General features: G+C 46.9%; 1 protein-coding gene across 4 annotated transcripts in view; it reads right to left on the reverse strand.

The window, feature by feature from the left end:
- BICRAL (BICRA like chromatin remodeling complex associated protein) overlaps positions 1–25,617 on the reverse strand; it is a 104,317-nt gene that overhangs the window by 74,981 nt on the left and 3,719 nt on the right. For 2 of the 4 annotated variants that reach the window (XM_037154658.2, XM_037154664.2), the window contains exon 2: positions 4,342–4,606. The gene's annotated coding sequence lies outside the window, so the exon portion shown is untranslated. Of the gene's footprint in view, positions 1–4,341; positions 4,607–6,216; positions 6,310–11,665; positions 11,758–25,617 lie in introns of those variants that run through there. The other 2 variants (XM_037154654.2, XM_037154644.2) reach the window with 2 other exon arrangements.

Raw genomic sequence — 25,617 nt, forward strand, 5'->3', positions numbered from 1 at the left:
TTTTTATTACATTTTTCCCATTACCATTTAGTCCCCTTTTACCACCCTCCCCTCAGCAATCACCACTCTGGTGTCCGTGTCCATGAGTCTTTTTTCTTTTTTTATTTAATAAGCAGGTTTATTTTAGATTTCTCTTCATTTTAAGCCTTATTGGAATTTAGTCAAAGAATATAATTACTTTGGCATTTACCATGAAAAAACAAGGGGAGAAGAGCCACAAAGGCAGTTCGAAACCAGAACTCCACCCACCCACTGGTCTAGACTGGACACAGACTGGACATAGGTATTCAACAGTTGCTCCTTTAAAAAATTTTAAATGTGGACATATAATTTTGCTATCAAAAACCCAAAAGTTTTCAACCATTTCCTCTAGCAATTACTAGGCGTAAGAGTGATTTGGGAATAAAGAAGGGAAAGCACAAAGTAAGCATGTGGTCCTTGCCCCAGAGAAGTTAATGATTTCATCAATGATTGGGTTCTCATCTTGTCAGGTTGGCTATTCATCATCACTGGCACTGAAGTTGCTTCCCGACCTAACGTCTGTATGCATATTCTGTTATCAGGTTTCGTGTTTAGAATAATTTCCCCCAAAACCCAAAAGATTCAAAATTCAGGGGGCAAAATCCCCCTTTCCCAGGGACTTATCTCTAAGCCTTTATTTCAAGACCTTTTTTTACCCTATTCCTAATTATTCAATCCTGGATTCAACTCTATTTTTGTTATATAACTGCATTAAGCTAGATGGCCCATCTAGACCTAAAAAACTGTTATTTAACTTCTCAGTAGCTTAAGACAGGCTTTTAAAAATGTCCTGAGCTTTTAGTCTTAGGATATCTAAGCCTTCTTTCTGTAAGAAAGTAGTTCTAACAATTTGATAAGAGGCAGCTATAGGAGAAAAATGAAGCTGAGAACGGTGCAGGCAATAAACTGGAAACTCAGAATGATATGGCCCAAGTGCCATGTTTCTACTCTGAAAGAGCCAGTAGCACAGCACAGTGCTATTCCAAACGCACCCCTGTGGCACAGGGACCGCCTGGGCAGCGTTGGCATCACAGTGGCTGCTGGTACCTAGTCCGATATAAGGAGGTCCTGGGTGGGCCAGAACTTCAAAATTGGGAGGATTTAGGATCTAGAAGTTGAAAAGTCAGCTTAAAACTGAGATTGTCTAACACACTGGAGCTTGTGATAAAACCGACTAGCCCTAACACATAATGAAGAGGTGATGTTGCAAATCTCTAAGAACTTCTCCCCAGTGGATTCTAACGCTGGGAATTCGAAAGCACAAGTTCAGGGCCAAGAACATGGCTTTTGGGATCCAATGTCAATTCTACCACTTAAAACTGCAAGATCTCAATATCTAGGTTAACATTAGTTCCTTCTCTGATAAAGAGATTGATAATACAATCAACACCGCAGCCCTGGCTGTGTGGCTCAGCGGACTGAGCGCAGGCCTGAGAACCCAAGGGTCAACACTTGGGCTCCGGTGGGGCACCTGCCTGGGTTGCAATCGCTGTATCTCTCACACATGGATGTTTGTGTTTTTCCCTCCCTTCCTGTCTCTCTAAAAAATAAATAAAATCTTTTAAATAAATAAAAATAAAAATCAGCCAGTGGCTCAGTGGACTGAGCACCAGCCTGCGAACCAGAGGGTCAGTGGTTTGATTCCCAGTCAGGGCACATGCCTGGGTTGCAGACCAGGTCCCCCCCCCCCCTGGGGGGGGGGCACGGCGCTTGAGAGGCAACGGCACATTGATGTTTCTCTCCCTGAAAATAAATAAAATCTTTTAAAAAAATCAATATTGCAGAGCTGATATGATAGAAACTAAATAAAGCACCAAGCACAGTTCTTGGCATACTATTGTAGTGAATTTTTTTAAAACAGGACACACTGCTGCTACTATGTTACTTTTATTCACTAGAAATTAACTACTTACTTTCCACCTCTGAGGACTCCTAAAGAGATCAAAGCTTTACAAACTTATTCCTCTTCTCAATAGTCTTTTAAGTAACAGTTAAAGTTAAAACCTACACCTCTCTTAATAGGGAGCTACTACAGGACAGATACTTACATGGATGCTTTTAAGGAAACAATAGTGAGTCACAGAACTAACAAGCCTCATGTCGATGAGGGACTACCGCAAACACAAGGCAGTTTTTCTATTTTGTTTGTTTTAAGAAAAAGGGATTAAAGTCTCAGTGAGTCAAAGCAAATTTAATTTTCCAGATCAGAATTCTAAAACACTTTTAATTTCTACCGTTGGTAATAATATGAAGGCCAACAAGAAGTTTCAAATCACTAAAACCCATTACCTTCCCACAATTTGACAACTACAGAAATGTCTCTCCAGGGTTACTTTAAAATACAACCAACTAAAAAAATAAAAGTAACCTAGGGTAGCTACAGAGGACCCCGTTATTGGAAGGCAGACAGCCACTGTCCTGGACTCATGCAATTTTCTGGTTTTACTCTACTCTCAAAATTAATTGTAAGGGATGAAGGAAAAGCCTCAATGCCCTTGCCCGCAGCCAGGACAGGGGAGACAGAGCCGCCCAGTTTCAGGCAGCAGGATGGATGACGGGAACCCCTCACCCCAGTGTTCACCGAGGGGACGCGGGCTCCGAGAGGGACCCCGTCCGCTACCAGCCCGGACGGGGCTCCGGGAGGGACCCCGTCTGCGGCCAGCCCGGACGCGCAGCCCACCTTTCTTCAAACACAAGTGGGAAGGAAGGAACAGGATGCCGCAGCCCCTTCCCTCTCCAGGCCTGTGGTCCGGTCTTTCGGGCCTGGGTAAGGGCAGGGCTACACAAGCCCCCAGCTCAGCAGTGCACCCCCCGACCCCACTGGCCGCTTTCGGCACCCGGAGCCTAGTTCCCCCTCGTCCCGCACCTCACGGAGCCCAGGCAGGAGAAGCGCCCAGGAAGGGCGCTGCCTGCGCCGCCGGGGAAGATGGCGGCCGTGGAGCAACTGCGCCACCAGCCCTGGCGACCGGCCAGGCCCAGCGCCATCTTAGCACCTTCCAACCGCCGCCACTACCCGCCCTCCGTAAAATCCCGCATGCGGAGACTGCGGGGCGCAAACCGCAACGGGCCCGCGCGTTCTTGGCCAAAATAGTGCCACCAGAGTCTCTCTCCTCTTCGGCCCGGCCGCGGGGGGGGGGGGGGCGCAGGAGGTGCCTGGCTGGGCCGCGGGTCCTCTGCGTGTCGCGAGGGCTCGTCCGGGCCGGGCTGCGGGTCCTCGATGGTGCTTCAAGGTCAGGCGGCGGGGAAGGGACAGTCCCGCCGGCAGGCACGCGCCAAGAAGAGGGCCGGGGCGAGCGGCGGACCCCGAGCTCTGCCTGCTGCAGCCCGGCCTTCACTCTCTCCGCCGCGGCCGCTCAGAAAAGCGGCGAGGAGGAAACAAGGATGAAAAATAAACCTGCAGCCCGCCGCCGCCTCCCTCCCCACCCTCTCCCCTCCCCCTCCGGAGACGCGGGGTCCATTTTGCCGAGAAGAAAGAAAATGCGATTCACACCCAAGAGCTTCCGAGGGAGAAAAGGAACGAGGGGGTGGGGGGTAAAACAGAGGGGAGGAGATTGGAAAAGCTGATTTTTCTTCTTCGTCCGCCGTCACTCTTGGCCCTCCCTGCCCCCTGCTCCCGGCCCCGCCGTGCCGTCCTCCCCTTGCCGAGCCCTACTCCCTCCTTCCCTCCTCCTGGCGGCTCCGGGGGGCGGAAAACACACTCACACTCGCGCACACAACTAATTTTAAACCGGCTCAATCAATGAGTCATTAAAAAGCTTCCCTCCCCTCCCTTCCCCACCACCAACCGCCACGCCACCCCCCTTCCCAGGCTCTCCCTCTCCCCGCTCCAGAAATTTGCATCCTCGGGAAGGAAAAAAAAAAAAAGCGCTGGGGCCCCCACGCCGCCGCGGCGCCCCCGGCCCGGCCCCGCCATTCCCTGCCCGCCAGCGCCCGCGCCCCCGCCCGAGACTCTGAACTTGGTCTTCCCGGGCCCGGGCGGCGCTGGGAAAGGCATAAACACTCGATTCCCCTTTTCTCCGTGTCCATTAAACATCCACCCACCACCACCATCACCCACCCACAAACCCACCCCCCCCCCAAAAAAAAAAAACACAGCCTTAGCCAATAGCTCTCTGGGCTGAAACCTAATATCCTGGTTTTGGCAACTCGGTGTTTAATTTGCTCCTCTTTCTTTTCTGTCTGTCTGGAGATAGATCTCCTCCAGTCCCCCCTCCCTCGCTTGTCCCCTCCCCGAAGGAAAGAGGCAGAGGAAGGTTGTGTGTTTTTTTTCTCCTTGAAATTTTTATCACAAAATTATAATACACTCAAAGGGAAACTCACCGTCATGAAAAAGCAGTGCCTTGTCAACGGGGTTTCTGCGCCATCGCACCAGGGGCGGCGGCGGCGGCGGCGGGCGCGGGGCGCGGGGCGCGGGCGCGGGAGCTCCCGGCCGAGCGGCGCCGGCCACACGCGCTCCGCTCTCTCTCTCTCGCTCACCCCCGCGCCGGGCGGCGGGCGCCCGCTCCCCGCGCCCGCCCGGCCTTCATGCTCTGCGCCCGGGCAAACCTTTCGCCTGCTCGTCTACCTCCAAAACTCCGGTTCTCGCCTAGCAAAAAATGTTAAGATTAGAATTTTTTCAATTAAAAGATTTTTAAAAATCAAGGCCCAAAGATGTTAATTCCTGTTTCCTTTGGGATTTTTTTTTTTTGTTAACTTCAGAAAGGTGCTGGTTTACTCAAGAAACAGGTTTATTTGACTCTTTTAAAAAAATGAATATCTACAATATACGTGCTATTCTCCGCAGGCGCCCTGCGCGCACACACACGCGCACACACACACACACACACACACACACAGTCCACTTCTAGCTTGAAGTGGGGGGGGGTATTTAAAAAAATTTGTTTAGAACTCTAATTAGAACAAGCCTCATTAAATACTTTTTAACATGTGATTTTTTTTAAAAAATCTAAAAGGTCACTTTTAACTTAGTTACTTGGCAAATAACTGATTCTAACTTTTAACTGTACTCTTTCCTTTGCAACACCCTCTTTCCATTCCCAAATGCTGTAAAAACCTTATCTGTGAAACCTGTATGTCAACACTAAACAGACAAGACAAAACAAATTTAGCGGCCAAGATAAAGGTGAGGAAATAAGTCACTCTCAAAACATTCAATTCCTATTGTCTTCTCTTTCCATGTAGATATCCTTTCTTGCCACATTTGTGGAACTTTCATTACATAATCCCCCATCTTCAAAAGGGATCTACCCAACCTTTTAAGTGTAATAATCACCCATTTTAAATCTCAAATCTCATTGTTGAGAGTCTCCATAAATCATCTAGCTCACTGAGAATGTTTAAGTAAATTTTAACTACGATAGTGTGGATTGGGAGAGGGTGCCTTTGTGGTCTAGATTATCTACATTTATTTTTCCGGTAAATGCCCACAAAAATATAGAAGAGGGGGTTGTTGTTGCCTTGTAGTTTAAATAAACATCAAGGATAGATAAAGGATGGATTATATAAACGTGTGATTCGGATTTAAAATGTACCTATGTGAGCCCCTGAAATGTTCCAAATTATTTTAAAGTAGTTTATAATGCCAATAGCAACGGGGTTCTGCGATGAACAGAATGCTCACAACCATGTTCCTCAGATATTGAGTGACTTCTAAGTAAAATTATTCCTAGATTTAAATTATTTACATGAAATTATTATTTAGTTTCTATATCCCCTTAGCATCAAAAAAGGTAATGATAGCGCACCTTGCTTGCTTATATAAGGATACTGTAACTATACTACCTTGCACAAAATAAACGTCAAATTTGGCATACAATGTCATAGTCAAGATAGATCTTTTAAAAAACAAACCATATCTTGTTCTGGTAACTGCCACTCTGTCCTTCGCAATCTATGCATTGTATTAAGACATTCCTTAAAAATACATTCAGCGATTTTGTATCACAGTATCATCGAGGTGTTTTCTCACATGTGTTTCACAGCCAGGCAAGGCCTTCCTGGAACAGTAGTCTTTGCATAAATTAGCATATTTCTCTACACTTGACAGTTGGACCAACCAGTTTTCTAATTGGCTTGGGAAAATTTTAAACATGTTTTAAAGTGCATTTGGATTGGCTGGAATATAATTATAATACCCATTTTGAAGAATTACATTTCAAAAGAGTCCATAGATTATTCATCGCAATTAGGACCCACCAAGCAAGTTTCACAGCTGCTGCTCCACAGCTCCAATGAAATATTAATGGGTCTCAGAAAGCTATTCTCCCAAGTCGGCCAAAACCCTGAAGAAACACAAATCTGACTTTGAAAGATCACCAAAACCAAAAAACAAAAATCCAAACCAACAGCATGAATTCATATACCCGTAAAGACTGTGGATTTTGCAGGCTTTTAAAAGAATTTCCAAATATAAGAGCACTGACATTCCAAATATAAGAGCACTGACATTATATATATATAATATATATATATATTATTGGCTGAACCTTCATGAAATCCTGTAGAATAGGCTTAGTTATCCTGATTTTGCAGGAGTCTCCTAATGGCTTTAGTAACTTGTCTGGGGTCATCAGTCTGGTAAGAGCTGGTGGGGGAAACCCAGGTCAGGTTGATTCTAAAACTCACCCTCTGTCTTCGAGCTCTGAAAAGGATCTTGGAAACAAGCAGTCTGCTGTTTTAATATAAACAGGGTTCAGTGCTGTGGCATAGGGGGCAGAGGGGGCAACCCTCTACTTCATGAAGACCTAGTTTGAGAATCCTAGTTGTCAAATCTCATTTTAAACTTTGAGGGGTTGTAAAATATTGGGGCAGCAGTGGGGAGAATTTCAGATTCACAAGGCACCCCCAAAATTGAAATCATTTAATATAAAAAACAAAAAAGTCTTAATTTTCCCATGTGATTAAAAACTTAATGTTTTAAATAAGGAATATGCCTGTATATATAAAATTTAAGTTATGATTTATATAGACAGGCTTTTGGTATCTAAATATTAAGATTAGAAAACTTTTTAAGAGAAAGGTTCTTAAAATGGCTTAACTGAATGCAAATAACTTTAATTGTATTGCATACAATTTAATTATGCACAATTAAATGGTCACTGTTTGGTTCCTATCTGTGTAGGTGACCTAGAAAGAAAGACAACTAGACACAGGAAACAAACGAACAAAAAAAAGAGGACGTAATTATAGTTGAAATATTCTAGCCTGAGCCTGGGCCTCCAAATAAGCAGGCCCAGTGTCCACATAACAATTAACAGTGTAAATGCTTTTTTTTTTTTTGCATTCTCCCACCAAATGTTTCCCTTTTCGGTTGGCCATTCTCAAAGGGAGTGAATGCAAATGCTAGACCAGATGTGTAGAGATCACAGAAATCCCCAAATATACCAGATGAGTTAGTAAGTGCTCTATGCAGTGTTTGAGAAATAAAAATGTAAGAATTCTCAATGTGCATTAAAAAGGCGTGTACCTTTATTTGTACCCCTAGAGGAACTTAGGTACCTACTGGGCTGTACTGCACTTGCTCTGTACTCAGATTGGCCTGGGTTCGAATACCATCTTTGTCACACACCAGGGGTGTGGCTATGGGCAAGCCACTCCACCCTTCAGTGTTTCAACTTCCTCATCTCTAAAGTGGGGATAATTATAGCACCCACGTTTGAAAGTTATTTTAAGGATCCAGGAGCTAGAGCATGTAAAGTGTTATAATGGCGCATTATTTTACTTGTGTGTCAGGTTGAACCACATGACATCTTCCCATGTAAATTCCAGTGGTGATCTCATGCGATTCAACCTCCTGTATCTCTCTTACATCCTCCCTGGGTAGGAGGCTCCTCAAAGCCTTTTTCATTCTCTAAGGGCCTAGCAGAGTACTTTGTACATAGTTAGTGTACAACCAATACATGTATGATAAAAGAGGAAAAGTCCCATCCACGAGATGTGCAAGAATACAAGAAATGAGTATGTCCCTACCTCTGCACCAGGGTGGGCAAAAGTAGGTTTACAGTTGTGAGTATATGAAACAGGGTTTATTCATGTGTCATTTATTAATTATTGTATCATTTTCCTCTATTAGGGGAGTAAGTAGGTCTCCCTGAACTGCATTAAGCCATTATGCAATTGATCACAGGCAGTACAGCCTTATGGTTCAGAGTTCTCTCCTGTCCTCCATTAGTGATCTTGCTCTCCTTGTGATCTTGCCCTCCTTTTTTTACTTCACTTGGCTCAGTTTTCTCCTCTGTCAAATAAAAGTAACAATACCTATATCTCCAGTTGATAGGGAGACAGCTAAATGACATTAGGCATAAAAACCCTGGCTTTAGTGTCTGCTATAGAGTAAATACTCAGTAACAGTTGCTGTTACTGTTGTGATTAATGCTATTATTAGAAGTAACATGGGATGTTTTCAAAGCTGTACTAAACAAAGCAATTGGGTTGGAGAAGACCACAAATGTTTTCAATACTTTGCCTACATTTTTATTTTAGTTGATACATACATAAACACTTTAAGTCATCTTTGTAGAGACTAAGGCTAGCTAATCGTGACATATTTCAAGCTGGTTATTTTCCCTGACAGATTTTAAAATAAAAACCTACTTCCTAACAAGCTTCTAGTACAAGGATAAGGAGTACAAGCAGAACTGTTTTTTAAAAAGAGGCATTCGGCACTCTCACCGGCCTTGCTGTCTTCCACATCGAGCCTGTTTCCCCAGCGTATGTGAGGGGGAGGACTCATTGGGTTAGGAGGGTACCACATGCTGTTGGAAGGCACAGCTGGGAGGTGTCACTCACCAGCTCCCAGGCCCCAAAACAGAGCCTTCCTTCCACTCCCTGCGCTGGAGCATGATGGACTGCAGTCCCACGGGCTGCAGGGTGCTCCTTACAGCACCCTGAGAATTTGGTGAGAAAGTCGGCCTCTGAGATGGAGTACCCATGTAAAGGGGCTTGCTCAATAAATGCCAGTGTCCTTTTTAAAACTAAAATGACCAAGAGGTAAGACATCCGAAAAAGGAACCACTCCACAGAGATGACTTGTAAATTCAAGTTGAAGCAAAGAAATTAGTAGGTTCTAAGTAGGTACCAAGCTATAGTCTTAACACTGAAGGAAAAAAAATAAGCAAGTATAACCTCCATAAGCATTTTGATCACCCAAATCACTAAAGAGCCACATTCTCATTTGAGTACAGGAAAGTTAATCAGGTATTTTAAGAGCCCACAAGAAATACTCCTCAGACCACACAATTCTCTTTCTCCTAAATCTTTTAATTACTAGCTCTATTTTCCAGGTACTCTGATACTGTAAAAGGTGACAACACCCTGAGCAAAGGTGCAAGTACTCTTGTTCCCAAAAGGGTTTATAACATGGGCCTCGCTGTAAATTGTACTGACCAACTAGCAGCTGGGTGTATTTATCAGTCACTTATGAGTTAGATTAACCCGAGTCAGGTCTCGGACAGTTGGGAGGAGGTTGTTTAGAGAGGAGCAATCGGGGCAAAGGAAATGTACGCCCTTGAGGCATAGTTCTTAAGGGGTTTGGTGGGCACAGATGAATTATTCCTGCCCCACCATAAGCACAAACCAAAAGTCAAATAATCATTCTCCCTGCCCCCCCCCCCAACTCGATCTTCTCCCTAGTCTCTGTGCTCATGGACCAACCCCCGCCCCAGCTATTTTAGGACTGTCTACACTTCCTTCTCATCCTCTCATCTGCCTTAAACCAAGCAACCCACTTCCAAAACCGCCCTCAAATCCGAGTCCCTCTTTTCCACCAACGGCCTTCATCCAAATTCAGGTCCTTATCTCTTGCCAGTCTCCCAGTTTTAGTTACAGTCAACCAGTTCTGAGTCCCCTTCTGGGAAACACAGAGCTGCTTGTGTCCCGCCTCACTGCCCAGAGCAGCGTGTTAGAAGACAGATTCCCAAGACCGAACCCATCACCAGAGAAATGGAATTTTTTTAAACGATTTTATTCATTTATTTTTAGAGAGAGGGGGAAGGGAAGGAAAAAGGAAGAGAAACATCAATGTGTGGTTACCTCTCACATGCCCCCTGCTGGGGACCTAGCAGGCAACCCAGGCATGTTTTCTGACTGGGAATTGAACTAGCGATCCTTTGGTTTGCAGGCAGGTGCTCAATCCACTGAGTCACACCAGGCAGGGCACGAAATGGAATTTCTGAGGAGAGCTGAGGCATACTACTTTTAAGGTTTATTCATTAGCTCCCCCTGTCGCCCCAGGGGCATCTCCAGCCTCTCCTCCTCGAGTACCCTGTGGTCCAAACCAGAGGATACCCTGACCCTGAACAAGGCTGGTCCGCATTTGGGCATATCCTTTGCCCTCTGCCTGAGTGCCCTTCTTCCTCTGGGGCAAGTCCACCATTCTTCAAGGCCCAGCTCAAATGCCGCCTCCTCTGGGAATCTTTCTTTCATCCCCTGCAGCAGTGGTTTTCCAACATCTTTGCCTAAGACTCACTACCAAGAAATGTATTTCACATTGCAATGCAATAAATACTAACTAAACACTAGGAAAATACTAAATACTAGGAAAACACTAACTAAACTCCTTCCCATGGAGGCCGTGACTGGTGTGGCTTACTGGGTTGGGCGATGTCCCGAAAGGCAAAAGGTCACTGGTTTGATTCCCAGCCAGGGTACCTGCCTGGGATGCCTTTTGATAGATGGGTGTGAAGTTTCTCTCTCACATGGATGTTTCTCACCCTCTCTTACTTCCTCCCTTCTTCTCTCTCTAAAAATAAGTAAGTAAAATTAAAAAAACTGAATGTACTACGGAGGATGAAACTTGATACATTTCATTCTATTGTATCTCACTTTAAAAATGCTCTTAGTTACTTTGTAAATGCATCTTATGATCCACTAATGGAGGCGACCCTCATTTGAAAAATCCTGCTTGAAGTGAATAAACGACTCCCTTTCTATGCACGTGATACATACCTCTATTATACTATTTATCACAGTCGCGGGAATTACCTGTTTACAGTCTGTCTCCGCCTCCCCCCCAACTCACACACACCACACCTGTCGGCCTATCCTAGGGCACTCACAACAGCCATGACCAATGCAGAAATGAAAATACTGGTGAAGGAATAATTTAAGAGCTTTTGCTCGTGTCTATTTTTTTTTTCTTTTCCCATTACAGTTCACAGCATAATCTATCAGCGACTCCCAAGAGCCTGCTGGGCCTGGGAACCACGCTAGCTTCAACCCTTACGTTAACAGCAAATTTTAAAAACAGCCATTGTATTTCAGTACAATTTAACCAAAGATTCTTTTCCCCCTCAAAAATAAAAACCACGTACAGGCAAAACCAACCAGAAAATATTTTGTCGGATTGCTGGCTTGCCAAAAGAGTGCAAATGTGGACCAGCAAATCTCTAACTTAAGATCCTTAGAAGCAAATCCTCGAACCCCTCAAAACCCTCCTTCCGTGCCACTTCGGAAAGGAGCCCCTCCAGCAGGGCTGGTGCAGATGGAGAGGCCTTCCTGTCTGCACCGCCTAAAGCTCCATTTCTCACTGGGCTGTCCCCATCAACACACACAAATGAAAAAAGTAGAAAAACCAAAAAAGAAACCAGAGCAGCTGAAATGAACGGCGGTAAGGAACCCAGGCGGCAAGTTCCGGTGCGATTTGTACCTGTGATGGATGCGCGGGCGAGACAGCGGCCCGCAGGGGGAGGGAGGCTTTTTCGGCGGCACGTGGCTCCCTTGACAGGAAACCTGCCTGCAACACCCCCCGACTCTGCACACCGCTCATTCGCAGCACCGTCATTTGTGCGATGCTAATTTGCTCAATGTCCTCGGAAACGTACTTGGAGTGGTTCGATGAAAAGATACTGTAGGCTTGGTGGTGGCGGGGGGTGCTGGCCCTAGGAGCGGGCTGGAAATGGAGTGGAAGCCTGCCAGCCATGGAGGGTCACTGCAGTGCCGGGGGGGGGGGGGGGGGGGGAGGGGCGCACAGGAGGAAGCAGGCCTTTCTGGCCAAGGAGCGGGGAAAGAGGAAACACTCAACAGCTGGGTTTTAAAGGATGAGTAAGAGTTCTCCAAATGTGGGGAAAGAGGGGGAGAAGCTCCAGGTAGAGGAGCCTTAGTGGGGAGGGCTCTGGGGGTCACTGAATATACATGAGGTAGGTGGGCTGTAGCTCATGGCGGGAGTGTGGACCACTCTAGGCTGCTTTCCACCCTGCAGGTCACAGTGCAATAGGTTGTGAAGTTCCTGAGACTGTGACCAGCTTTCACAAAAAAGTGAAGTAGCTTAGAATAGAAACTTCCCGGCTACCTGGCAAGTAGTGACTATAAATTTGTGAAATCTGTTTCTGTTATAAATGTGCCTATGTATGTATGTACTGGTTTGTGATATGAAATGTATTTCTTACTGTGAGGGTGAGTAAAATCTTTTTTTAAATCTTGGCAAAGGGACATTGAGGACAGTTAAATAAGAGACCACTATGAGCAGATTTGAATTCCAAGAGGACACGTGTCGTGGCCCCGTGAAAGACCCATGTCACGCGGCTCTCAGTTCTCAGCACAAGACACACAGTCGGCACCACTCTCCGACTGAGTGTAGTGACTAACCTTCAAGATGACTCCCAACGAGCCTCACCTCTTGGTATTGTCACTGTTGTAAACTCCCTCCCACACCGCGCCAAGGCTGGTCTGTGTGACCAGTGAAATCGGGCAGAAGTGAGGTCACTTCTGAGGTTAGTGTATAAAAAACTCCAGCTTCTCTCCTAGGTGCTTCCTCTCCAACACTCGCTCTGGGGGCAGGGGTGGTAGCTGCCACGCCACAAGGACGCACTGTCCATGGAGAGACCACGTGTTGAAGAACAGGTCACCGGCCCATAGTCAGTGAGGAACCAAGGCTTTCTGCCCGTCCTGGACCCAGGTCACCCCTCAGACCACCCGTCGGATGACCGCAAACCCAGGGGACAGCTTGACTACAACCTGAAGACAGACCCTCAGCCAGAAACACCCAGCTCGGCTGTCCCTGGGCTCGGGACCCACCGAACTGATATAATGAATGCTCGCTGTGGCAGGCTGCTAAGTTCTAGGGGGACTCGGCTAGAGCGGAGTTATGCACCAATAGACAACCAACCCACTAGTTTACTCCTGAAGTCTCGAAGAGTCGAACAATAACAATAAATTGTTATCCATTGTTCACTACCGTTTTGTTTTTTCAGAGTCTGTTGCATCACATCTTCAGCCTGACTAGGTTAAGGAAAGCCAATCTAGACCAATCAGATTCTCTCCTTTGGTATTAGCACTTGAGAAAGTGGGTCAGCTGTGGGGAGCAGGCTAGAAGGCTGGAAAGACTTGGGGTCTAAGCCATCATGCTGGGGCCCTTATGATGGGGCCCTGAAAGTGGACAGGAACAGAAAGGCCAGTGTATTAGGGAGAAGAAGAGACTCTCACTAGGTGCAGAGGAAGGGAAGAGGGGAAAACAAAGAACCTGGTCATTTCTTTTGAGACAGCTGCCACGCCATACATGGGGGTTATGGGGGCGGGCGAGGGGGCTGGACGATGGAATTACATTTATCCCGGAGGAAGGGGAGCGGGATGCAAGAGGAGAGGTGTGGGGATGGAACCCTGGGTCTAGGGACTTTTGGAGTCCATAAAAGTTTCAGGGTTCCGTAAACCAGCCCCTACGAGGGACCTGACTCTTGCTCAGGGAATGACAGGGACAATGTCCTGAGTGGTTCACGATGCTGGAGGAATGTGCATGCTTAGGCCTCTTAGGAGGCAAATTAAACAGTAAAATGCACGGGTGTCTCAGATCAAGACTACACTTTTTCCCCTGAAAAAGTAACTTTGCTTTTTAAATTCTCTGGCCCTCTGAAACTCATCTGCTTCACCACTGGCTGACTCCCCTGTAGTCGTCCCACACGAAGTGAGAAAATTAATGACATTTCTTACAAAGACTGAATCTAACATTTCCTAAAGTTAACATATTACGTATAGAAACATTCAATTAAAAATTAATTCATTTTTATTCTACAAGTTTCCTTTTGTGAATTTTTTGGTTTCTACACATTTTCACAAGCTCTGGAAAAGGCCCGAGGCCTCCTACTGGAGACTGCTGGCAGGGAGGTTTAGGAGTTCGGGGGCTCCTGACTCTGAATTCTGGACATTCTAGGGTGTCCTGTCTGCACAGGCCCAAGCACATGGACCCACGGGTGAGAAGGATGGGACTATCTTCCTCTGCAAACATTCATACAGAAGAGGCTTGCGAGTCCTTAATTTCACCATCATTTTACAGCGAGGCACACTGTGCCCCAGTGAGGCAAAAGGCACCCAGGAAGTCACCTTTGGAGGTACTTTATGAGCTAGAGGCAGGCACTGGCCAGAAAACGGGCCCCTTGCCTCCCGAGGGTGGGACCTCGCTTGCAGCCTCTACCAGCGCTATGACAGTTAAACCAGTAGGGATTACGGGTGGTGGCTTGCCCCAGGATCAGGGCTTGCCCCAGAAGGCTGGCCCCTGGTCACCCCAGCTCTGACACTTGAGGACAACTAGGCACCTGGTACTTTTGCATAATGGCTCCCGTCTTCCCTCTCCCTCCGTTGGGTGCGGGAGGTGCACCCCCAGCCGGTGCCTGCAGTTGGACCCTTGACTGAGCATGCTCAGTTGGGAGGCATCCAGGTGAGCACTCCATACCCCAGACTGGGAATGACCCTCAGGCCTGGGTGTTACCGGCATAGCCACGCGACCCTCCCTGCCCAAACGGTATTCATCCGCGGGGGCACCGGTGTCCCTCTGGCAGGCCCTGATGATACTATAAGCCCCGTGAGTCCTAGCAGCCTTTCTAGTGTTTGGGTTGGAAGATTCCCCTTCCTACAATTTATTCCCCATTTTACTTGCTCATCTCTGAGCGAGTTCCGTTTCTTGCAACCAAAAGATTCTCGAATGCACGCCAGCCAGCTCCTTCCAGTGCTGGCCGGGGGAGCAGTTCCTCCTGCTGTGTCAGGCCAAGTATCTCTGGGGAGAGGAATAACAACTCGCCAGAGACTAAGCTTTACTATTACTGCTATGCAAAAACTGCTAATGATTGAGTAAAAGGTCTTCAGACCATCCAGCTCCTTCGGCTGTCATTCCATTTGCACCCAGTACACCTTTGGTTATTAATGTACTTTGGTTTGAAAAGCTGTGTTCTAGCCAGCTGACCTAAACATCCTGGGGACCGGGTAGACTGGTGGCCATTATAAATTCACAGACTGGCTTTTGAGCACAACTCATTCTTGAGTAACCTTCATTTCATGTCCACCGGCCTCCATCAAGCCCTGTCATTCATCCAAAGCACCGTTGCAACAGCCCCTGAGAGCGCTTCCCTGGCTCTGACCCTGCTCTTTAGCTCCTCTTCCTGGAACACCAGTCCAATGCCTCCCTCCCTGCTCAAAACCCTCGGATGAGTCCAAGGGTCTTCCAGAGCCACTGTAGGCTGCAGCCCCATCTTCCACCCACCCCTCTGCTCCTTCAGACTACCCTCCACTCCTGCCACCAGGCGTTACTCCAAGCTCCTCAAATACAGCTGGTGCCTTCTCATCTCTGCTCTCTGTCCCATCGCCTGGCACTCCTTTCCTCTGGGACCTCACCTGCCCGCTCACTGCCCTCGCTCCTCTTCTCTGTCCTTTGTGCTTCCATAGAACCTCCTCTCTCCTTCATAGCTACACACACCGCAATTGGCTTGATTCCGTGTTAGTTGCCTCTGTGTCTATCCTGGGATTGTCAGCCTCAAGGGAACAGGACTCCACCTTGTTCATTTCTATACCTCCCCTCACCCCAGGGCCGGTTACGGCATCTTACATCAATACATTAAGCCAGCATTTCTTGAGGTTTACTGTATCAAGGCACCTGGCTGGTGCTGGAGGTAGAAGGCACTCAACAAATAGCCACTGAACCAATCACAGTCCATTGGGGTGGCACAGACAAGTCTTCCATGCATGGAATGGTCCAGGTGAGGTGCCTGCCTGGCCTCCACATGTGCAGAGCTCAGAAAGCAGAGCTGTACCCCTGGTGACACACACAGTACGGCGATGAATGAATGAATCCCAGCCGGACTGTCTTTTAAATGAAAAGTGCAGCACTATTTCTCACACTCTGGTAAACTAACATGCCTCTCCCCTCATATTCTCTTTCCCTGGCTTCCTGCAGTTGCAATTATGACTCACAGGCACTTCCCAGGATGCTAACTTTAGGTCAACAACTACTGGAGAACAGGGGTGGGGTGACCCCATCTCCTCCCCAGTTATCAGTTTAAGCGTTTTAGAAGCACTGCATGTGAGTCAACCCACAGTGACTTTACCACATTTCTTTCTAAAGAGTCAGCATCTACTGTGAAGGTGAATCTGGTCCTAATTCGTCCACTGACAATCTCTGCTCCGTCCCCAAATCTTCTGTCCCCTGCCCCTAGGCTTATGGGAAGGCCTCAGCTCAGGGCAAACTCAAGACACAGCACAGCGTCCTAAAGACCATAACCTCGCAGATAATATCAGAGTTTACTCAGCAATTCCCGAAGCATCGGTCAAGAAGTATTGGGATAAGCAACAAAAACGAACAAAAAACCACACACGCAGGTTGTCTCCTCTTTTTAAACAAACAAGAAGATTTCTACACACTAAGTTTTCATCTTCCAGAGGCTACAGAGGGTGGGGCGAAAGTAGGTTTACAGTTGTGAGTACTCACAGCGCAGTTAATTCCTGTATTATCATTATTTATTAATAATTCATTATTTTCCATACAAAGAACTGTAAGCCTGCTTTTGCCCCACCCTGCATGATAAATGAACACTGACTCAGATCAGTGCTCACCCCCAGGCTGTGAAAAGGCAGCAAAGCCTATTACACAGGCCCCTGACCACCTGCCTCTGCAGCTGCGGGCATGGGGCTCTGGGACTCGCCACACTGAGGACCGCAGAACCTGCAGCCACTTTGGCTTCTTGGGGACTCACACCCTTGTCAGGAGCCTGTCCTCCTCAGCATATTCTCACATCACACTTTCCACTCAAGCTTCACTTCATGGTCATTAATTCTTCAGAGAGAAACAAGCTCTGTATTACTATCAGGAAGTTTGCTCTTAGGGAGAAGAATAGAAAAATTGCACACAATGTTCGAACGCAGATGGAGGGCAAGGGGTGTGGCTCACTGGAGCTAAATGACTCTCCCTCTGGACCGCTGGCCTCGCCTCCCAGAATGTACTCAGATTTGTGCCTCAGCAAGTTTCAAATGACTGCATGTCATGGGCCACTGATTCACCAAGGAGGGCGGAACTCCCAGCTCTTAGAGCCACCGATCCTTGCACTGCAGCCCCTGCAACTCATCCCCATGGCCACAGGTCCCTCCTCCAAGTCAGCATCTTTCACTTTTTATAAGCAAACTTTCATCATTCTTACAAAAGAAGCAGAAAGTATCTGCAGTTCAAACAGGTTCCCACTTGACATTTTGCAAGAATTGGCTCAGCATCCATATTTCCTTATTGCTATCATGTCAGAATGACACAAAAGACAGCAAGGGCTGTCTTTTTATCCATGACAGTGAACACTTCTGAGAACCACACTGTGCAAGGCCTCACTCATAAAGCTGTTTTCCCAAACTTATTTGATCATCACCTATAAGAGGAAATACATTTTATCTCACAAGTCATGTACGTGTATATTTAAAATACATATAAATTTATTTATACCACACAATGTATGTACTCTGACACCTTATATTCTATTTTTTTAAATCATTTTTTATGTTTTTTCTTTTATCATTTTTTTAAAAGACTGTATTTATTTGAGAGAAGGGAAGGGAGGGAGGAAGAAAGGAAGAGAAACATCAGTGTGTGGGTGCCTCTTGCACACCACCAAATGGGGCTTGGCCCGCAACCCAGGCCTGTGCCCTGACTGGGAACCAAACCAGTGACCTTTCAGTTTGAGGTACAAGATGCCCAGCCCAATGAGCCACACCAGTCATGGTATCTTTTATCATTTTTTAAATGCAAATTGTCATCTACTAAATGGATTTCATGACCTTATTGGGTCAAAACCTGTGCTTTATAGTATTTCACAGAAAAGTGGCATCTCATAGCAAATAATGAAATCCGAAAGAAGAAACTCTGAAACTAGGCAGAAGGGTTGAAGAGGAATAATTCGTTTCTGCTTATTTAACTTTCAACTGCCAGGATGCTTTAAAAGCACAAATCTTAATGAAGGAGCATTTCTACAAAAGCCTTTAAATTATCTCAAAACCTGTGCATCATCACTTCCCTTACACTGGGGAAGAAAGAAACTAAGACAAAAAGGATCTGTACTCAAAACATCTGTTTGGGAATTTAAATCTGTCTGTGTCTTTTATTTTTAAAGAGATTTTATTTATTTATCTTTAGAGGGGAAGGGAAGGAGAGGGAGAGAAATATCAATGTATGGTTGCCTCTCATGCATCCCCTGCTGGGAAGTGGCCTGCAATCCAAGCATGTGCCCTGACTGGGAATAGAACTGTGATCTTTTGGTTCGAAGGCCCATGCTCAATCCACTGAGCTACACCAGCCAGGGCTGGCTGTGTCTTTTAAAGAAGATTAAATTACTGTTGGTTCAAATGCTCTCCATCCTGGCACGGTTACTGGGAAAATTAAAAGAAATAACCTGAGGGAGGTGCCTGGGGGCTCCCGGAAATGAAATATCATCAGTTCTCAGATTACCCTTCCCCAGGCCTGTCTGATCTCCAAGGGACCCAAGGGCTCAATCACTCCCTGAACACCTGACTACAGGCCACACAGAACAGAGGGTCCCCTCAAGGAGTTTACTGACTAAATGTATCATCCTAAACTCGGATTCTAGAGTGCCTGGGCTGAGTATTTCATTTATTCCTTCCACAGATGATTACTGTGAGCCTTCTACGCTGGGCTGGATTCCATATGCTGGGATTATGGGGCATAAAAATAGTAGACACAGCCAGAGTCCTCACGGAGCCCACAGCCACGTGAGAGTTTGCGTTTGAGAAAAGACCGCACATAGCTTTCATATTATATAACATAGGATTGTTTTTACACTCCCTTATCTGTAAAGTGAGGCAAGATTAGATCAGTGGTTCCTAAAACTGAAGATTTCACAGAGAACAGCTTTCATACAAGAAAAACTTTAAAGCGAGAGAAAAGGGATATAACCTCACAATACTGTTCTTTAAACTGAATGAATCAAGTGGTATTAAAAAAGAATCACTACAAATCCTTATTGTTTCCTTTTAGTATCAGCCAGTTTTTGTCCTGGTATTAAAGGATTCCTCATGGGCTTGGCCAGCTCTGTCTTTCTAGGACTCCTCGTGGGTTTTTTTTTTTTTTTCAGCACTATTTACATGCCCGTTCTGCCCAGCTTTCCCTGAGAACTGTAGGAAGGCCAGAGACCTGTTCACAGAAGGATCATTACCAGACCCTTTCCGAGGAGGTCATGGCAAATTCTGGCTCACCCCTCCCTTCGAGGGCTGGGTGGTGCAAGGGGATGAAGATCCAGTGACTGGAAGGCAGAAAGCAACCTGCGACCGCTGAGGGTCTACTGTAGGTCCGGCCCAGTACTTGGTGCTTTGCCACCCATTTCTTTATTTAACATCACAACAGTCCCGGGAGCAATGTATATCTTTTCATGCCCACTTTACCGTTGTTGGAAACTGAGCTCAGAGGGTTAAGTGTTATGCCCAATGTTACACAGCTAGTGATCAGAGTTTAAACTCAGACCTGTCCGCTTATTACTACCGCCACAGCTCACTAGCAGGAAGAGACATGAGAAAAACAGGTGCAGAACCGTTTTAAGAGATTCCTGTGCCTTGACATGAAAGGAGTTTGAAACTATATTTAAAAGACAATTTAGACAGCAACTGTGTCTCTTATCGTAGAGTCAGCGGCTTAGGTGCCTCTAACTCGGCCTCTTTCCTGTCCAGCTCGGCAGTGCCCTCCCTCTGTCCCTGGACTCCCTCTGTCCCTGATGCCAGAAACAACTGCAAGCCTCCTGACTCATTTCTAATCACGGTCCTGGGAGAGGTCTTGCTTCTGGCCCAAGTCTTCATCCACTAACACATCTATTTCACAAGCATTTATTATGCACCTCCTGTGTACCAGGCACTGTGCAAAGCATACAGTATGGGGAAAAAAAAACCTGGAGGAGCCCAAACTGCAGAACGGATTCTGTAAATGTATACTGTCATCCTGGGCTGATAAACACCACGAGCCAACAGAAGGAAGAATCCAGATAAACTTCCTGGAAGAGATGTGTAAAACAGGTCTTGTCGGAGGCAAGTGATGTAGAAAGGATAAAGCCCAGGATCACAGGCAGGAGACAAGGAGCAGGCAGTAGGTCCCAAATGGTCCCCTTCGGACAGCCTCTCTCCAACCCTGCCCCTCCTGGCTCACTGTCTTGGGCATCAAGATCAGCTCCTCCAGCCAGAACCTCCCATAACTTTTGCCCTCCCGCATCCCTTACTTCTGATTAACCACCCAGTCCTGTCTGGTCTCCTCCTACATCTCAGACATTCCCCTCTCTTCTCCGTCCTCACCCCATCTCTGCAGCCCAGCAACACTTCCTGGCTCCCGGGACAGCCTCCAAACTGACTCCTTTTACTCCACTTGAATCCTTTCCACAAGGCTCATCCAGACTGATCTTTTGTTAAAGGCAAAAAAGAGGGGGAATAATCGGATCCTGTCATTATCCCGATCAAATCCTTCGTAGCTCCCAGTGCCTTCAAGATTAAACCAAAACTTCCTACAGGGATTTATGAAACCTTTGGTGCCCTAGCCTCTGCCCACATCTCTGACCTCCTCCACTTCCAGCCTCAGTGTATGTACTTCAGTTCCTCTAACACAGTGGGTGGCTTACCACCCTGGTTGTCCATTAGAACCACCCCGGGAGCTCTAACAAATCCAACACCAAGGTCCACTCCCAGGGATTCTGATGGAAGTAGCGGAGGAAGGCCTGACCATCAGGGTGCTGCCAAGCCCCCACAGGATACTGACGTGCAGCCGGATCTGAGGACATTGCTCTGACGCTTCTTTCTCACATCCAGGTTTGCTGCATGTGCTCTGTCTCTGCGGCTTCCTGGCCATGAATCAGAGGCTTTTCGTCTCTGCTCACTGCTGGATTTCCAGCACCTTTAACAGTGCCTGGAACATACGGGTAGTTGGTGCTCCATGAATATTTGCAGAAAGAAATGAATGAATAAGAGACTCTGCTTTCTCCCTTCATTGGGTTAGGTCTCAGTCATTCTCAGGATCCAGCTTAGATTTCTTAAGACACTATGACTACCAGCCCTGATGCCCCTGGTTGGGGTGGGTGACCTTTGGTGATCTCAGCACCTAAGATCCCTTCCAACATACCATACGTCACACCAGCCTGTAATTGTATCCCTCACTGGGCCTGTAAGTTCCAAGGGAGCCCTGTCAGTGTGGTCATCAATATCCCTCCACCATCTGGCAAAGAGCCTAGCACATGGTGGGTGCTGACTGAACACACAGAAGTGAATGCGCACGGTGTGTCAGTGTAACGGCAGGGCGCGGCGCAGCTGGAGCAAAAGCAACAGTGGGAGATGAGGCTGGAGAGGCACACAGGGCACACAGGTTGTGAAGGGCCTGGCATGCATCCACACCAAGGAGTCTGAGTGATGTTAGGCCATAGGGAGCCAGCAGAGGTTTTAAGTACAGTGACACGATCAGCTTGAACTGTGGGACAGTAAGTTGCTGAAGCATGTGGGACTGGGGGACAGAGAAACACAAAGGTAGAGGACCAGAGGGGGGTGTAAAGAGGATGGGGAGGGGGCCCAGGCATGAAGAGAGGGCCAGACCTGAGAGACAGACAGAGATAACAGTGCTTGCCGACCGTGTGGGCCAGTGAGGGACACTTGCGCCTCTGTGGGCGTGGCATCAGGGGCACAATCAGGTGTGGTATCACGATTGGACGGTGCAGTTAAAAGCTTGAGCTCAGCAACCAGACTGCCTCCACTCAAATCTTAGCTCCACCACTTGCTAGTTCTCAGTCCCAAGGAAGTCACCTTCACCCCTCAGTTCATCTGTTAGTAGGGACAGTAGTACCCACATCGCAGGGATGTTGTGAGGATTGAATGAGGTAATACGTGTAAATGTTCAGCTGTTGCCTGGCACATTGCAAATGCCATAAAAGAGTCAGCAAAACTATGGATACACAGCCTGGTGGATTAACTGAAAAGATGGCTGCCAGCAATTCCTTCCATCCCTTTAAGAGGTGGAGTCTGTTTCTCCCCCTCTTGAATCTGTGCTGACTTTGTGATGTGCTTTGACTACCAGGGACACTGTGCCAATTCCAGCTGCAGCCTTAAGAGGTCTGGGGGCACCTGCTTTTACACCCCGCTCCTGCCCCAGAAGCCAGCCATCTTGAGAAGAAGCTTGAACTTGACTCACGAGACCACCGAATGCTGAGAGGCCAAGTGTGAGAGGGAGCCACACTGCGAGGACGTGAGGCGCACCAGTGACAGCCAGCACCAAGGCCCCAGACACGCGAGTGTGGCTGTCTTGGAGGCTTACAGCCTTAGCTGAGACCACAGAATTATGAGAAATAATAAATTATTGCTGTTTTGAGCTGGTAAATGTGAGTTGGTTTGTTACACAGCAATAAATAACTGAAACTCATGTACAGAAGGAAAAGGACATGCATGACTCTGGAGCAGTAAGGACTCATTTGAAGTCATCTTAAATGTTAGGTATTTTGGATAGTAGAGAATTACACGGATAGTACATAGTTATGTGGGAATATCTAGACAGGTATTGGAAGTTCAGGTCTGGCCTCAGGAGAGAGGCGAAGGGAGGAGACAGAAATTCAGGGTCAACCAGCACATGGCAGGTCTCAGTGCCCTGGGAGAAGTGAGCTTGTAAAGGAGGTGAGGGCAACAAGGAAAGAGGAACCACGATAGAAATGGGCCTCCCAGACATTTAAGGGGCAGACAGAGAGAAGGTGGTAAAGGAGACAAGAAGCAACGATCAAGGATGGACAGAGAACTAAGACAACCAGGAAGCTGTGCTTAGAGAAGGGAGAATTGAGAGCTTACAGCTACAAAGGGCAATGGATTTTTCAAAACGACTTTAGGTATTTATTTTTAGAGGGGAAGGGAAGGAGAACCAGAGGGAGAGAAACATCAATGTGTGGTTGCCTCTTGTGTGCCAACCACAACCAAGGCATGTGCCCTGAATGGGAATCGAACCCATGACCCTTTGGTTTGCAGGCTGGCAATCAATCCACTGAGCCACAGCAGCCAGGCCCAGAGGGCGATGGATTTGAACGTTAGGAGGGAACGGTGATGATAGGCAATCTCAGTTTCAAGGAAAATGGCAGAGTAGAAGTCGGATAATAAGGGGCTAAGGAGGGACTAATAATTACGAAACTGGACACAGCAAATGTAGATTACTGTTTTTAAAAGTCTGTCATTAACATGGAACTCACAGAGTCTAAGTTAGTGGTTGCTGAGGGGTGAGCATGTGGGAAATGGTGAAGGTAGCCAAAGGGCACAAACTTCCATCCTACCCCTAAGATAAACAAGTGTGGGGTTGAAATTTACAGCATGACCGCACACTTGGGAATTGCTAAGAGAATTTATCTTAAAGGCCTTACCACAGAAACGGAAATGGTAACTATGTGAGGTGGTGAGTGTGTTAACTTATTCTCGTGGTAATCATTTCTCGACATGTACATATAGAAAATCATAATGCTGTACATCTTAAACTCACACAGTGTCATATGTCAATTATATCTCCATAAAGCCAAGGGGAAAATAAACCGAATTATCTTACCTCCAAAATAAAAAAAAATAGAGAAAAATTAAAAGTCAGTTGTTAAGAGAAGGAAGAATCCTAGAGCACTTGCTTGGGTGGGTGCTAGGACAAGAGTAAAATTATTTTAAGTTGAGGGAACTTGCTTGCTGAGAGCAGAGGCCAAAGAAAATGCCAAAAATGCCAAAAATGCCAGAGATTAAAGATCCCAAAGAAAGAGGGCTGACTGGACTGGTGGCTGGAGGTCCTAGGAAATGTGAGGGAGGGAGGACATGGAACTCAGGCTCTGGGTGAGAAGAGAGAGACGCAGAGGCAGAACCTCACAGATAAGGGCGGGTATTAGTGAGAGGGGCCGCACGGTGAGGCTCACACCTGGTGGCCTTTTTTCTCTGTGAAGAGCAGGGAAGGCAGTGCTGAGGGGCTACAGGAGTCAAGACTCCAGACTTTCCTGCTTCTGAGGGTCAGGCTCTCAATACCGGCTTCTCTCCTCTGCCTGTCCCAAATTCCGTCTCCTTCCCTTGAACTGGTCCCCAGCCCAGACAGTCCCCTGGAAAGTTCTCATTCACTCCTTCATTCATTCTCCAGGTATTTCTTCACATCCATACCACTGAGACCCATTTCTCTGGGCAACATACTCTCCTCTGCCCACAGGGCTTTGAAACCTTCCCCACACTTTTCAGAAACTCCCAGTCCTTTCCTCTCACACCTAGTAAAGGACCTCACTGCCTACCTTATTAAGAACACAGAAATCATCAGATTCATCTGCCAACTACCAAACACAAATTTACCTAAGGCTGCACCGTCTCCTGCTGATACAGCATTTTTAAACTGCAGCTTAATTTAGGGGCTCTTGATCAGCATTTTTTTAATGCAATGAATAGAACAGAAAATGGTATCTACTGCACACAGTAATTTGCTGTTTCTTAAAGCTTCTGTATCCATTATGATGAATCTGAGGTTAAAAAAAAGTTTATGTTGGAAAACTTTCATAATAAAAAGTTAAAACAACACTGCAATAGAGAAGCTGTCCTCCTACTACCCAAAGCTAATCCCTGTTTTGGGTCCCCACCCCCCAACTTTTTCAGGACCTTTATATTCTGGACTTTAAGTCTTCCCTCTCTGCAGAAATCAAAAACACCTCACTGCTGCCAGCCTCTCCCTCCCTCGCCCCCCTCAGTTCCCTCCCTCCCCCTTCCCAGTCAGACTTCTCCAAAGAGCTATGTTTGCCCTGGCCCACGGTGCAGCTCAGTTGGTTGAAGCGCTGCCCTGTAAACCGAGAGGTCAGGGCACACACTTAGGATGCAGAGTCCCTGGTTCAGGTGCATGCTGGAGGCAACCGATGACGTTTCTCTCCCTCTCTGCCTTCCCCCCATGTCTCAAAAAAATTCAGTAAAAAATATTTTTTAAATGTTATTGAAAAAAAGTTATGTCAGCTCCATTACCCCACTCCCACCCCTCATCTCACCCCTGCAGTCCGCCTCCTGCCCACTGCACCCCTGACACAGCTCTCCATGAAGTCCCAGGGACCCCAGGAGCCATACATCTAAAAGGCACTTTTCAGTGTTCACTCCCTTCTCCTTCTGAATTCCTTCTCAGCCTTTCAGCAGCCCTTTGGGGGAATTTTCGCTCACCTCCCTAACAAGGTCAAACCACTCACTAGCGGTAAACTCTGTTCTTTCCTTTGTAACAGTTGTCAGTTGTCACTTAAAATTTCACAAGTTTGTGCGATTATTTGACCAGATAAGGCCTCCTCAAAGCTAGAGATTAAGTCTGTCTATTCTCCTTGGCAGCCTGAGGGACTCTCTGGATGCAGTCAGTGCTTAGTAATCTGATGTTAG

The sequence above is a fragment of the Artibeus jamaicensis genome, unplaced genomic scaffold (genome assembly GCF_021234435.1).
Source record: "Artibeus jamaicensis isolate MK-2021 breed Jamaican fruit bat unplaced genomic scaffold, CSHL_Jam_final contig_484, whole genome shotgun sequence".
Classification (NCBI taxonomy): domain Eukaryota; kingdom Metazoa; phylum Chordata; class Mammalia; order Chiroptera; family Phyllostomidae; genus Artibeus; species Artibeus jamaicensis.